Raw genomic sequence first — 12321 nt, 5'->3', positions numbered from 1 at the left:
TGGTGTGACGCCCCCGATTTGACCGTACACTAATCATGCACGCAAATGTGTACGACCAAGATCAGGGACTCACGGGAAGATATCACAACACAACTCTAAAACATAAATAAGTCATACAAGCATCATAATACAAGCCAGGGGCCTCGAGGGCTCGAATACAAGTGCTCGATCACAGACGAGTCAGCGGAAGCAACAATATCTGAGTACAGACATAAGTTAAACAAGTTTGCCTTAAGAAGGCTAGCACAAAGGTAGCAACGATCGAAAAGGCAAGGCCTCCTGCCTGGGACCTCCTAACTACTCCTGGTCGTCGTCAGCGGCCTGCACGTAGTAGTAGGCACCTCCAGTGTCTAGGTGTCGTCGTCGACGGTGACGTCTGGCTCCTGAACTCCAGCATCTGGTTGCGACAATCCGGTATAGAAAGGGGAAAAGAGGGAGAAAAGCAACCGTGAGTACTCATCCAAAGTACTCGCAAGCAAGGAGCTACACTACATATGCATGGGTATATGTGTAAAGGGGCATATCAGTGGACTGAACTGCAGAATGCCAGCATTAAAAGGGGGATAGCTAGTCCTGTCGAAGACTACGCTTCTGGACAGCTCCACCTTGCAGCATGTAGAAGAGAGTAGGATGAAGTCCTCCAAGTAGCATCGCATAGCATAATCCTACCCGGCGATCCCCTCCTCGTCGCCCTGTTAGAGAGCGATCACCGGGTTGTATCTGGCACTTGGAAGGGTGTATTTTATTCAGTATCCAGTTCTAGTTGTCATAAGCTCAAGGTACAACTCCGGGTCGTCCTTTTACCGAGGGACACGGCTATTCGAATAGATAAACTTCCCTGCAGGGGTGCACCACATAACCCAACACGCTCGATCCCATTTGGCTGGACACACTTTCCTGGGTCATGCCCGGCCTCGTAAGATCAACACGTCGCAGCCCCACCTAGGCTCAACAGAGAGGTCAGCACGCCGGTCTAAACCTATGCGCGCAGGGGTCTGGGGCCATCGCCCTAAGCACACCTGCACGTTGCGAACGCGGCCGCGAGCAGACCTAGCAACCCACACGATCACGGCGGTTACGTCAAAGCGGTCCAACACGGCGCGCCACTCAGTCGCTGACGTCAAAAGAGCTTCGGCTGATACCACGACGTCGGGATACCCATAACTACTCCCACGTAGATGGTTAGTGCGTATAGACCAAATGGCCAGACTCAGATCAAATACCAAGATCTCGTTAAGCGTGTTAAGTATCCGCGAACGCCGACCAGGGCCAGGCCCACCTCTTACCTAGGCGGTCTCAACCTGCCCTGTCGCTCCGCCACAAAGATCCACTTGCGGGTACTCCTACGAGCCGACCCGACTTTAGTCATCACATGTGTCATGTATATAGTATATAAGTATATACCCGCGATCACCGCCCAGGTGATCACGGCCCGATAGTGTAGCACAGCAGACGGACAAGAATGTAGGGCCACTGATGGAAATCTAGCATCCTATACTAAGCATGTAGGATTGCAGGTAAAGGTATCAACAGTAGTAGCAAGGATAGGCTATGCATCAGAATAGGATATCAAAAAGCAGTAACATGCTACACTACTCTAATGCAAGCAGTATAGAGGAGAGTAGGCGATATCTGGTGATCAAGGGGGGGGGCTTGCCTGGTTGCTCTGGCAAGTAGGAGGGGTCGTCGACTCCGTAGTCGAACTGGGCAGCAGCAGTGTCGGTCTCGTAGTCTACCGGAGAGAAGAGGGGGAAGAAACAGTAAATACAATGCAAACATAAGCATGACGATGCGTGACATGACAGTGAGCGGTGCTAGGGGTGTCCTAACGCGACAGTAGGTGGTACCGGTGAAGGGGGGGAACATCCGGGAAAGTATTCCCGATGTTTTGCGTTTTCGGACAGAAGGACCGGAGGGGGAAAGTTGCTAGTTCGATAGGTTAGGGAGGTGTGGTGGACGAACGGACTGCGTATTCGGATTCGTCTCGTCGTGCTGAGCAACTTTCATATAGAAAACATTTTCATCCGAGTTACGGTTTAAAAGATATGAATTTTCAAAGTTTATTTGAATTTCTGGAATTATTTAATTAACAGAAAAAGGGATATGACGTCAGCATGACGTATGAGTGACGTCAGCGGTCAACAGTCCGGGTTGACTGGTCAAACTGACACGGGGGACCCACCTGTCATAGACAGTGGGTTAACAGAGGATTAAACTAATTAACTTTTAGTTAATTAACTAATGGGCCCACCTGTCAGTGAGAGATTATTTAAACTAATTATTTTTATTTATAAAACATTTTCTTTTTCTTTTCTTTTTTTTTTAAATTTTGCGGCGGGGCCCGCATGTCAGTGACTGGGCCTGCCCAGTCAGCAGTTGACTGGGTCAACCCAGTCAACTGGGGCCCGTGGGGGCCACTGGCGGTGAGCCAGGGGGGGCCCGGCCGGCCACGTCGGCAGGGCACCGGAGAGGGGCTCCGGCGAGCTCCAACGCGGCGGCGATGCGCGGGTGTGCTTCGGGTTTCGCCCACAGTGGGTTTGCGGGGGCGGGGCTTGGCGCGTTCGACGCGGCTCGACGTCGCGCGTCCAACGGCGGTGGTCGGAGGGGCTGGAACGGCCGGAGACGAGCGCTATGAACTCGCCGGCGGCGAGGTGCTACGGGTGCCCGACGGAAGCTACGCTAGAGCGCGCGAACGGCCGAACTAACTACCTAGGCGGGTGAGGCTCGGTGCGGTCGGGCTAGCGGGCCAACGCCCGTGACCATTTGGTCACCGGAGACACGCCGGCGGCGAGCTCCGCGGCGTGGCGTTCGGGCGCGCGCGGGGAAGCAGCTACGGAGCGCGAGCGAGCTAACGGAGAGGGGGAGGAGGTAGAGGAGCTCACCGCGCGGCGCAAGAAAGGCCCGTGGGTGGCTTAGTAGCAGCAGGTCGTCGCCGGGGAAGAAGGGGGTCGCCGGCGTCCGAAGATGAAGGCGAGCTCGGAGAGGTCGTTGTAGTGGCTCCGAGCTTCGACGGAGAGGCGGAGGGGGTGTAGTCGAGGGCGGCGACGTCGTACGACACGGCGAGGTGGCGAGTGGGGCACGGTGGCCGCGTGAACGACGGGAACGGCGGCGAGCGCGTCGGGCGTGGGGCAGAGGAGAGCGGCGCGGATCCGGGGGAGGGAAGAGGGAGGCGCGGGGGCCGAGAGGGAGAGCGGGGTGAGTGGGAGGGAGGCCCGAGGAGGCGGGGGAGCTGGCGACCTTATCCCCTCCGGCGTCGGTGCCGGCGAGGGGGTCGGGCGGCAGCGCGCCCCTGTTCCGACCCGGTCGGGGGAACAGGGAAGGGGCGAGGGAGGAGGTGGGCTGGGCCGGGGGCGCGGCTGCGGCCCAGTTTGGGCCGGGGGGGCAGTGGGGGGGAAGCGGGCCTTTTTCCCCTTTTTTTCTTTTTCTCTGCCTGGGTTCTGTTTTCTGTTTTCTCTTTATTTGCTTATTCCCTTTTCTGTTTTATTTCATTTAAAAGTATTTAGACATTTTATAAAAATGTGTTTTCTCCACCATAATTACCAGTGTATTATTTAGCACCCACTGAACATTTTTGTTTGAATTTTTGAAAACTTTTATTTTTCACTTTAATTATATTTGAAGTTTGAGCTAGGAGTTTGAAAGGAAGGTGATTCAAATGTGATCAAGCCCTGTTTAGCAACATGATTAGCTTAATCACAGGGGGTTACTGTAGCATGATTCTCAGGGTGTTACAAATCTCCTCCACTACAAGAAATCTCGTCCCGAGATTTAGGAGGTAGAAGGAAACAGTGCGGGGTATTCTTCGCGCAGACGATCCTCTCGTTCCCAAGTGGCCTCATCTTCAGAATGGTGCGACCACTGGACTTTGAGAAACTTGATCGCCTTCTGACGTGTGCGGCGTTCAGCTTGGTCGAGAATGCGGATCGGTTGCTCCTTATAGGAGAGGTCTTGCTGCAATTCGAGCACTTCGTGATCCACAGCTCGGATTGGATCCTTGAAGCAACGGCGGAGCTGTGACACATGGAACACATCGTGAACCTGAGAAAGGTTCGGCGGTAGCTCCAGTTGGTATGCCACTTTTCGACGCCTTTCGAGAATAGTGAATGGGCCAATATAGCGAGGAGCTAGTTTGCCCTTGATCCCGAAGCGGTGAGCACCCTTCATAGGTGTGACTCGAAGATAAGCCTTTTCGCCAGGTTGATAGACCATGTCTTTATGATGACGGTCATACTGACTCTTCTGACGTGACTGAGCAGTCTTGAGATTCTCGCGAATAATGCGGACTTGTTCTTCGGCATCTTTGATAATATCCGGACCGAAGAGTGGACATTCCCCAGTTTCTGACCAGTTCAGAGGGGTTCGGCACTTTCGTCCATATAACACTTCGAAGGGGGCCATCTTCAGACTAGCTTGATAGCTATTATTATAAGAGAACTCAGCATACGGGAGAGATTCCTCCCATTTCTTGCCGAAGGAAATAACGCAAGCTCGAAGCATGTCTTCGAGAACTTGGTTGACGCGTTCAACTTGTCCTTGCGATTGAGGATGAAACGCAGTACTGAATGACAGATGAGTTCCCATTGCTTCTTGGAAACTTGCCCAGAATCTTGAAGTGAATAAGCTGCCACGGTCTGAGCTGATAACCAATGGAATACCGTGGAGTGAAACAATCCTGGACATATAGAGCGTTGCCAACTGGCTAGCAGTGATCGTTTCTTTGACTGCCAGAAAATGTGCAACTTTGGAAAGTCGGTCAATGACGACAAGAATAGCATCATTACCTTTCTATAATTTGGGAAATCCAGTGACGAAGTCCATTTCAACATGGTCCCATTTCCATTCAGGAATAGAGATAGGTTGCAGAGTTCCAGCAGGCCTTTGATGTTCTGCTTTGATTCGACGGCAAACGTCACACTCAGCAACATAACGAGCAATGTCTTGCTTCATATTAGTCCACCAGAATCTCTGACGGGTATCTTGGTACATTTTTGTACTACCAGGATGGATACATAGAGGCGTATCATGGGCTTCTTTCATAACTTCCTGTGTCATATCCAGGTTTTTCTCTGCACATGGCACCACTAGGCGGCCCTTGAAGTATAGGGTGCCATCTTCAGAAATGGTGAAGAATGAGGGCTTTCCTTCTGCGAGGTAGCGCTTAATCTTGTAGGCTTCAGAGTCATACTTCTGTAGCCTTTTGATGCTGTCCTCGAGATCTGGTTTAGCAACTAGGGTATTGAGAGAACCCTGGGTAACAACGTGGAGGTTCATCTTGCGAAACTCCTTAGGAGGGGGAGCGAGTGCACCCGGAGGAACAATATGGAGGTTCAGCTTCCTAAATTCTTCAACAAGCGAGGGCTGAACTTTGTGAACCTGGAGGTGGTTGCAGTAAGACTTGCGGCTCAAGGCATCAGCCATTACATTAGCCTTGCCTGGCATATAGGAAATACCCAAGTCAAAGTCTGCAACAAGCTCCATCCATCTCTGCTGGCGGAGGTTCAGATCTGGCTGGGTAAACAGATACTTCAGACTTTGGTGGTCAGTGAAGATCTCGCAATGATTACCGAGAAGGTAATGTCGCCACTGCTTCAGCGCATGAATGACGGCAGCAAGTTCGAGGTCGTGAACTGGGTAGTTCTCTTCGTGAGGGCGCAATTGTCGAGAGGCATAAGCAATCACTCTGCGGTCTTGCATTAGGACACAGCCTAACCCTTGACGGGAAGCGTTGCAGTAAATGACAAAGTCCTTCTTAGTATCAGGTGGAGCTAGAACTGGAGCAGAAGTCAACTTGTCTTTGAGTGCTTGGAAACTTTCCTGACAGTTGTCTGTCCATTGGAACTTGACGCCCTTATGTAACAGGTTAGTCAGAGGCCTGGCGATCTTGGAGAAGTTCTCGACAAATCGACGGCAATAGCTGGCGAGACCGAGAAAACTTCTGACTTGCTTAACGTTCTTGGGAGGAGTCCAATCAAGAATAGCCTGAACTCGCTCGGGGTTGACGGCAATACCATCCTTAGAGATGACATGCCCCAGATAGGTTACTTCCGGTAGCCAGAATTCACATTTAGAGAACTTGGCATATAGTTGATGTTCTCGTAGTTTTTCCAGCACAAGACGAAGATGTTCAGCATGTTCTTCTTCGTTCTTGGAGAATACCAAGATATCATCCAGATAAACCACGACGAACTTGTCGAGGTAATCCATGAATATATAGTTCATCAGACGAGAGAAGGTGGCTGGAGCATTGGTTAAACCGAAAGACATGACGGTGTACTCGTATGAACCATAGCGAGTCACGAAGGCGGTTTTTGGGATATCCTCTTCGCGAACACGGATCTGGTGGTAGCCCAACCTCAAGTCGAGCTTAGAGAACACTGACGAACCCGCCAGTTGATCATACAGATCATTGATCCGAGGAAGAGGGTATTTATTCTGAATGGTAGCTTGGTTTATAGGACGGTAGTCTTGAACTAACCGGTTTGTCCCATCCTTCTTCTTGACAAAGAGAGAAGGTGCTCCCCAAGGAGAGCAACTTGGGCGAATGAATCCTTTGCGAAGAGACTTGTCGATTTCCTCCTTAAGCTCAAGGAGTTCATGCGGCGGCATTTTGTAGGGTCGCTTTGCTATAGGAGTGGTGCCTGGTTTCAAGTCGATGATGAATTCGACAGCTCTAGCAGGGGGAATCCCTGGAAGTTCTTCAGGGAAGACGTCGAGGAATTCACGCACGACGGGAATGTTTTCAATGCCCTCGAGTGGTGTAGCGTTCAATGCATTCAATGCATAGAGCCTTGCCTCGGCATTTTGCACCAGATGGGCTTGGTAAGTAACTATCTCATCTGAAGGGTGTAGCAGATGGACGGTCTTAGTGGTGCAAACGATTGAAGCAGTATGCGCTTTTAACCAATTCATTCCCAGAATGAGATCAATGCTACAGGACTTCAGTACGATGGGAGAGACAAGAAATTCCAGTCCTTCAATTTCAACAGTAACATCGTGACTAACCATAGTGGTTTGACATTGGCCCGCAGGGGTGTGTACCACTAGCGGAGTGTTTATCTCTTCGTAATTAATGCCATGCAGGAATGCAAATTCTGCAGATATGAATGAATGGGATGCTCCTGTATCAAATAAAACGGATGCTGGTACTGAATTTACGAGGAGTGTACCCATCACAGTAGCAGGCTGGTCTTGAGCTTCGCTGACATCAACGTGGTTGGCATGAGCACGACCATAAGACTTAGCATTGTTGTTGCGGGGCTGGTTGTTACCACGGCCAGCTGCTGGAAGGGCCAGTTGATTCTGGTTCTGATAGCAGTTCCTGGCAAAGTGACCCGGTTGACCACACTTGAAGCACAGACCATTATCGGGAGTGGGAACAGGAGCCCCAGGTGGGGGAGCTGGTAGCTTTGACTGCTTAGATGGTGGAGGAGGCAGACGCGGTGCAGCATAAGATTTCCTGGGAGCAGGTGCATTTGGACGATACATGCTGTTTGGGATCCATATCTTACGCTTCTGTGAGGGCGAGCCCGAAGATGAGCCCGTGTCACGGTTGCGCCTCTGAGAGCTCTGGTATTCCTGCAGACCAGTCTCGACATTGATGGCCTTATTCACCAAGGTGGCGAAATCGGCGAAGTCATGCACTAGAAGTGCGAGCTTGATGTCAGCTTGTAGTCCATCATGGAACTTCTCCTGTCTGCGTGCATCAGTTGCAATGTCTTCTTCAGCATAGCGGGACAAGTCCAGAAACTCCCGCTGATAAGCTTCGACAGTTTTGTTGCCTTGGGTGAGGTTGCGGAACTCACGCTTCTTCCGGTCCATGACTCCCTGAGGAATGAAGCGGGCACGGAAAGCAGCTTGGAAGTCTGGCCAGGTGATGATTGTTCCAGCTGGCAGAGTACGCCTGTGGCTGTCCCACCATTGAGCTGCGGGTCCCTTCAAGAAGAAGGAAGCAAAATTGACATAGCTGGCAGGGGCTACATCAGCAGACTCCATCTCATAGGTGATGTCACGGAGCCAGTCATCAGCATCCAGAGGCTGAGTTGAGCTGCGGTAGATGGTTGGGTTGAGGCGTATGAAATCTTGAAGAGTCACTTGGGCTGGCTGCTGGTTCATATTGGGGCGAGGGAACTGAGCCATCATATTTTCCATGAATTGGCGGTTCAGTTCGAACTGTTGGATCATACCAGCCATGTACTCAGGTGGTGGTGGGGCATCGCCACCACGACCACGACCACCTGGTCTAACCATCCTGCTAATATATAACAGGGGTAGTTCAGCATTTGAGAAAATTTGCAATGACAAGAATCATTCATGATGAAACATGCATAATTGGAAGGAGCACGATAGCTACTACATAGTAGTCGGCATAACTTACAAAAGGGTTCATGCATATAGTTCAGTACATAGAGTTCAGTACATAAACTAAAACATCATAGGCGGCACACAGGCTCGCGGCGACTGCAGCTAATACTACAAGCAAACCTACATCAGTCCCAAGAGGTACTGTGGAGGTAATCGTAGCCCGACAGCTGGTAGTGAGGCAACGGATAGTCCTCCACGTCAGCAGACTGGGGGCCGCGGATACTCAGGTGTAGAGCCCGGTGCTCAGGTGGCAGAAAAGGTCCAAGTGCGGGAGAGTAGCCTCCCACCTCTGGCCAACCAACACCGTGGGGCATCACGGTCCTGGCTGGGTAGATCGTAGAACGCGGTACCTGTCCAGACCGGACAAAGGGGTGCAGCAGCGTCAGAGCACGGTAAAGGTGCTGACGGGTGGTGTACATCTCGTGGCGAAGAGCTCGGTTAGCTCGATCCAGCCCATCAGCATGCAGAACCAGGTGCTGATGGTAGAAGGGCTCTCGGGTGACAGTGGAGTAGGCAGCAGTATAGTATCCCTCTGCACCAACATCAGAGGCGATAGCAATGTGCCTGAAAGGGGAGGTGTCCAACTCCCGATACTCTCCACGAAGACGTGTCAGAGCAGCATAGGCTGCATCGTGGACAGCCATATCGATGGTCACACCAACACCATGTGCGGTGTGCAGCACAGTAGTGGAGTCGTACTCCCGAGAGTAGAGGTGGACGATGGCACGGTACTGCTCCTGGTTAAAGTCCTGGTACTCCTCGTAGACGGTGTACTCAGGGTGCCAGCGATAACCCAGATAGGTCATCATCTCAGCTAGCACCGCAGGTGATCCCGAGGCACCAATGGCCATTGTGTGGTGAACAACCTGCCTCGTGGGTTCCATCTGAAAGCAAAGACGTTTCAAAGGAGTCAAATGACAGTGTGTGAATTGATCAAAATACTATTCTGAGAAACATCTATGGTTTATCCATCTTTGGGGTGAACGCGGTCACGGGATCCTAGTGTTAGAGTTAGTAAATTCGTTTAACCCGAGTAGAAGAGAGTTCAGAGTCCCAGAGTACAGGTCGAGGAGTAAAAGATCCTAGTACCACCCAATGGCGACGTGGGCCCGTAAGCCGCACAGCCATGTTAGTAAAAGTTTGCAATGTCTAGACTCGACTTCGGCCAAGGAGTGTGGAAGGGGGTTTCCTACAGGCAGTCGGCTCTGATACCAACTTGTGACGCCCCCGATTTGACCGTACACTAATCATGCACGCAAATGTGTACGACCAAGATCAGGGACTCACGGGAAGATATCACAACACAACTCTAAAACATAAATAAGTCATACAAGCATCATAATACAAGCCAGGGGCCTCGAGGGCTCGAATACAAGTGCTCGATCACAGACGAGTCAGCGGAAGCAACAATATCTGAGTACAGACATAAGTTAAACAAGTTTGCCTTAAGAAGGCTAGCACAAAGGTAGCAACGATCGAAAAGGCAAGGCCTCCTGCCTGGGACCTCCTAACTACTCCTGGTCGTCGTCAGCGGCCTGCACGTAGTAGTAGGCACCTCCAGTGTCGTAGGTGTCGTCGTCGACGGTGACGTCTGGCTCCTGAACTCCAGCATCTGGTTGCGACAATCCGGTATAGAAAGGGGAAAAGAGGAGAAAAGCAACCGTGAGTACTCATCCAAAGTACTCGCAAGCAAGGAGCTACACTACATATGCATGGGTATATGTGTAAAGGGGCATATCAGTGGACTGAACTGCAGAATGCCAGCATTAAAAGGGGGATAGCTAGTCCTGTCGAAGACTACGCTTCTGGACAACTCCACCTTGCAGCATGTAGAAGAGAGTAGGATGAAGTCCTCCAAGTAGCATCGCATAGCATAATCCTACCCGGCGATCCCCTCCTCGTCGCCCTGTTAGAGAGCGATCACCGGGTTGTATCTGGCACTTGGAAGGGTGTATTTTATTCAGTATCCAGTTCTAGTTGTCATAAGCTCAAGGTACAACTCCGGGTCGTCCTTTTACCGAGGGACACGGCTATTCGAATAGATAAACTTCCCTGCAGGGGTGCACCACATAACCCAACACGCTCGATCCCATTTGGCCGGACACACTTTCCTGGGTCATGCCCGGCCTCGTAAGATCAACATGTCGCAGCTCCACCTAGGCTCAACAGAGAGGTCAGCACGCCGGTCTAAACCTATGCGCGCAGGGGTCTGGGGCCATCGCCCTAAGCACACCTGCACGTTGCGAACGCGGCCGCGAGCAGACCTAGCAACCCACACGATCACGGCGGTTACGTCAAAGCGGTCCAACACGGCGCGCGCCACTCAGTCGCTGACGTCAAAAGAGCTTCGGCTGATACCACGACGTCGGGATACCCATAACTACTCCCACGTAGATGGTTAGTGCGTATAGACCAAATGGCCAGACTCAGATCAAATACCAAGATCTCGTTAAGCGTGTTAAGTATCCGCGAACGCCGACCAAGGCCAGGCCCACCTCTTACCTAGGCGGTCTCAACCTGCCCTGTCGCTCCGCCACAAAGATCCACTTGCGGGTACTCCTACGAGCCGACCCGACTTTAGTCATCACATGTGTCATGTATATAGTATATAAGTATATACCCGCGATCACCGCCCAGGTGATCACGGCCCGATAGTGTAGCACAGCAGACGGACAAGAATGTAGGGCCACTGATGGAAATCTAGCATCCTATACTAAGCATGTAGGATTGCAGGTAAAGGTATCAACAGTAGTAGCAAGGATAGGCTATGCATCAGAATAGGATATCGAAAAAGCAGTAACATGCTACACTACTCTAATGCAAGCAGTATAGAGGAGAGTAGGCGATATCTGGTGATCAAGGGGGGGGGGCTTGCCTGGTTGCTCTGGCAAGTAGGAGGGGTCGTCGACTCCGTAGTCGAACTGGGCAGCAGCAGTGTCGGTCTCGTAGTCTACCGGAGAGAAGAGGGGGAAGAAACAGTAAATACAATGCAAACATAAGCATGACGATGCGTGACATGACAGTGAGCGGTGCTAGGGGTGTCCTAACGCGACAGTAGGTGGTACCGGTGAAGGGGGGAACATCCGGGAGGTATTCCCGATGTTTCACGTTTTCGGACAAACGGACCGGAGGGGGAAAGTTGCTAGTTTGATAGGTTAGGGAGGTGTGGTGGACGAACGGACTGCGTATTCGGATTCGTCTCGTCGTTCTGAGCAACTTTCATATAGAAAACATTTTCATCCGAGTTACGGTTTAAAAGATATGAATTTTCAAAGTTTATTTGAGTTTTTGGAATTATTTAATTAACAGAAAAAGGGATATGACGTCAGCATGACGTATGAGTGACGTCAGCGGTCAACAGTCCGGGTTGACTGGTCAAACTGACAAGGGGGACCCACCTGTCATAGACAGTGGGTTAACAGAGGATTAAACTAATTAGTTTTTAGTTAATTAACTACTGGGCCCACCTGTCAGTGAGAGATTAATTAAACTAATTATTTTTATTTATAAAACATTTTCTTTTTTAATTTTGCGGCGGGGCCCGCATGTCAGTGACTGGGCCTGCCCAGTCAGCAGTTGACTGGGTCAACCCAGTCAACTGGGGCCCGTGGGGGCCACTGGCGGTGAGCCAGGGGGGGGCCCGGCCGGCCACGTTGGCAGGGCACCGGAGAGGGGCTCCGGCGAGCTCCAACGCGGCGGCGATGCGCGGGTGTGCTTCGGGTTTCGCCCACAGTGGGTTTGCGGGGGCGGGGCTTGGCGCGTTCGACGCGGCTCGACGTCGCGCGTCCAACGGCGGTGGTCGGAGGGGCTGGAACGCCGGAGACGAGCGCTATGAACTCGCCGGCGGCGAGGTGCTACGGGTGCCCGACGGAAGCTACGCTAGAGCGCGGCGAACGGCCGAACTAACTACCTAGGCGGGTGCGGCTCGGTGCGGTCGGGCTAGCGGGCCAACGCCCGTGA

This window comes from Triticum aestivum, chromosome 4D (genome assembly GCF_018294505.1).
Source record: "Triticum aestivum cultivar Chinese Spring chromosome 4D, IWGSC CS RefSeq v2.1, whole genome shotgun sequence".
Lineage (NCBI taxonomy): Eukaryota > Viridiplantae > Streptophyta > Magnoliopsida > Poales > Poaceae > Triticum > Triticum aestivum.
Note: the sequence above shows the minus strand (reverse complement) of the source record.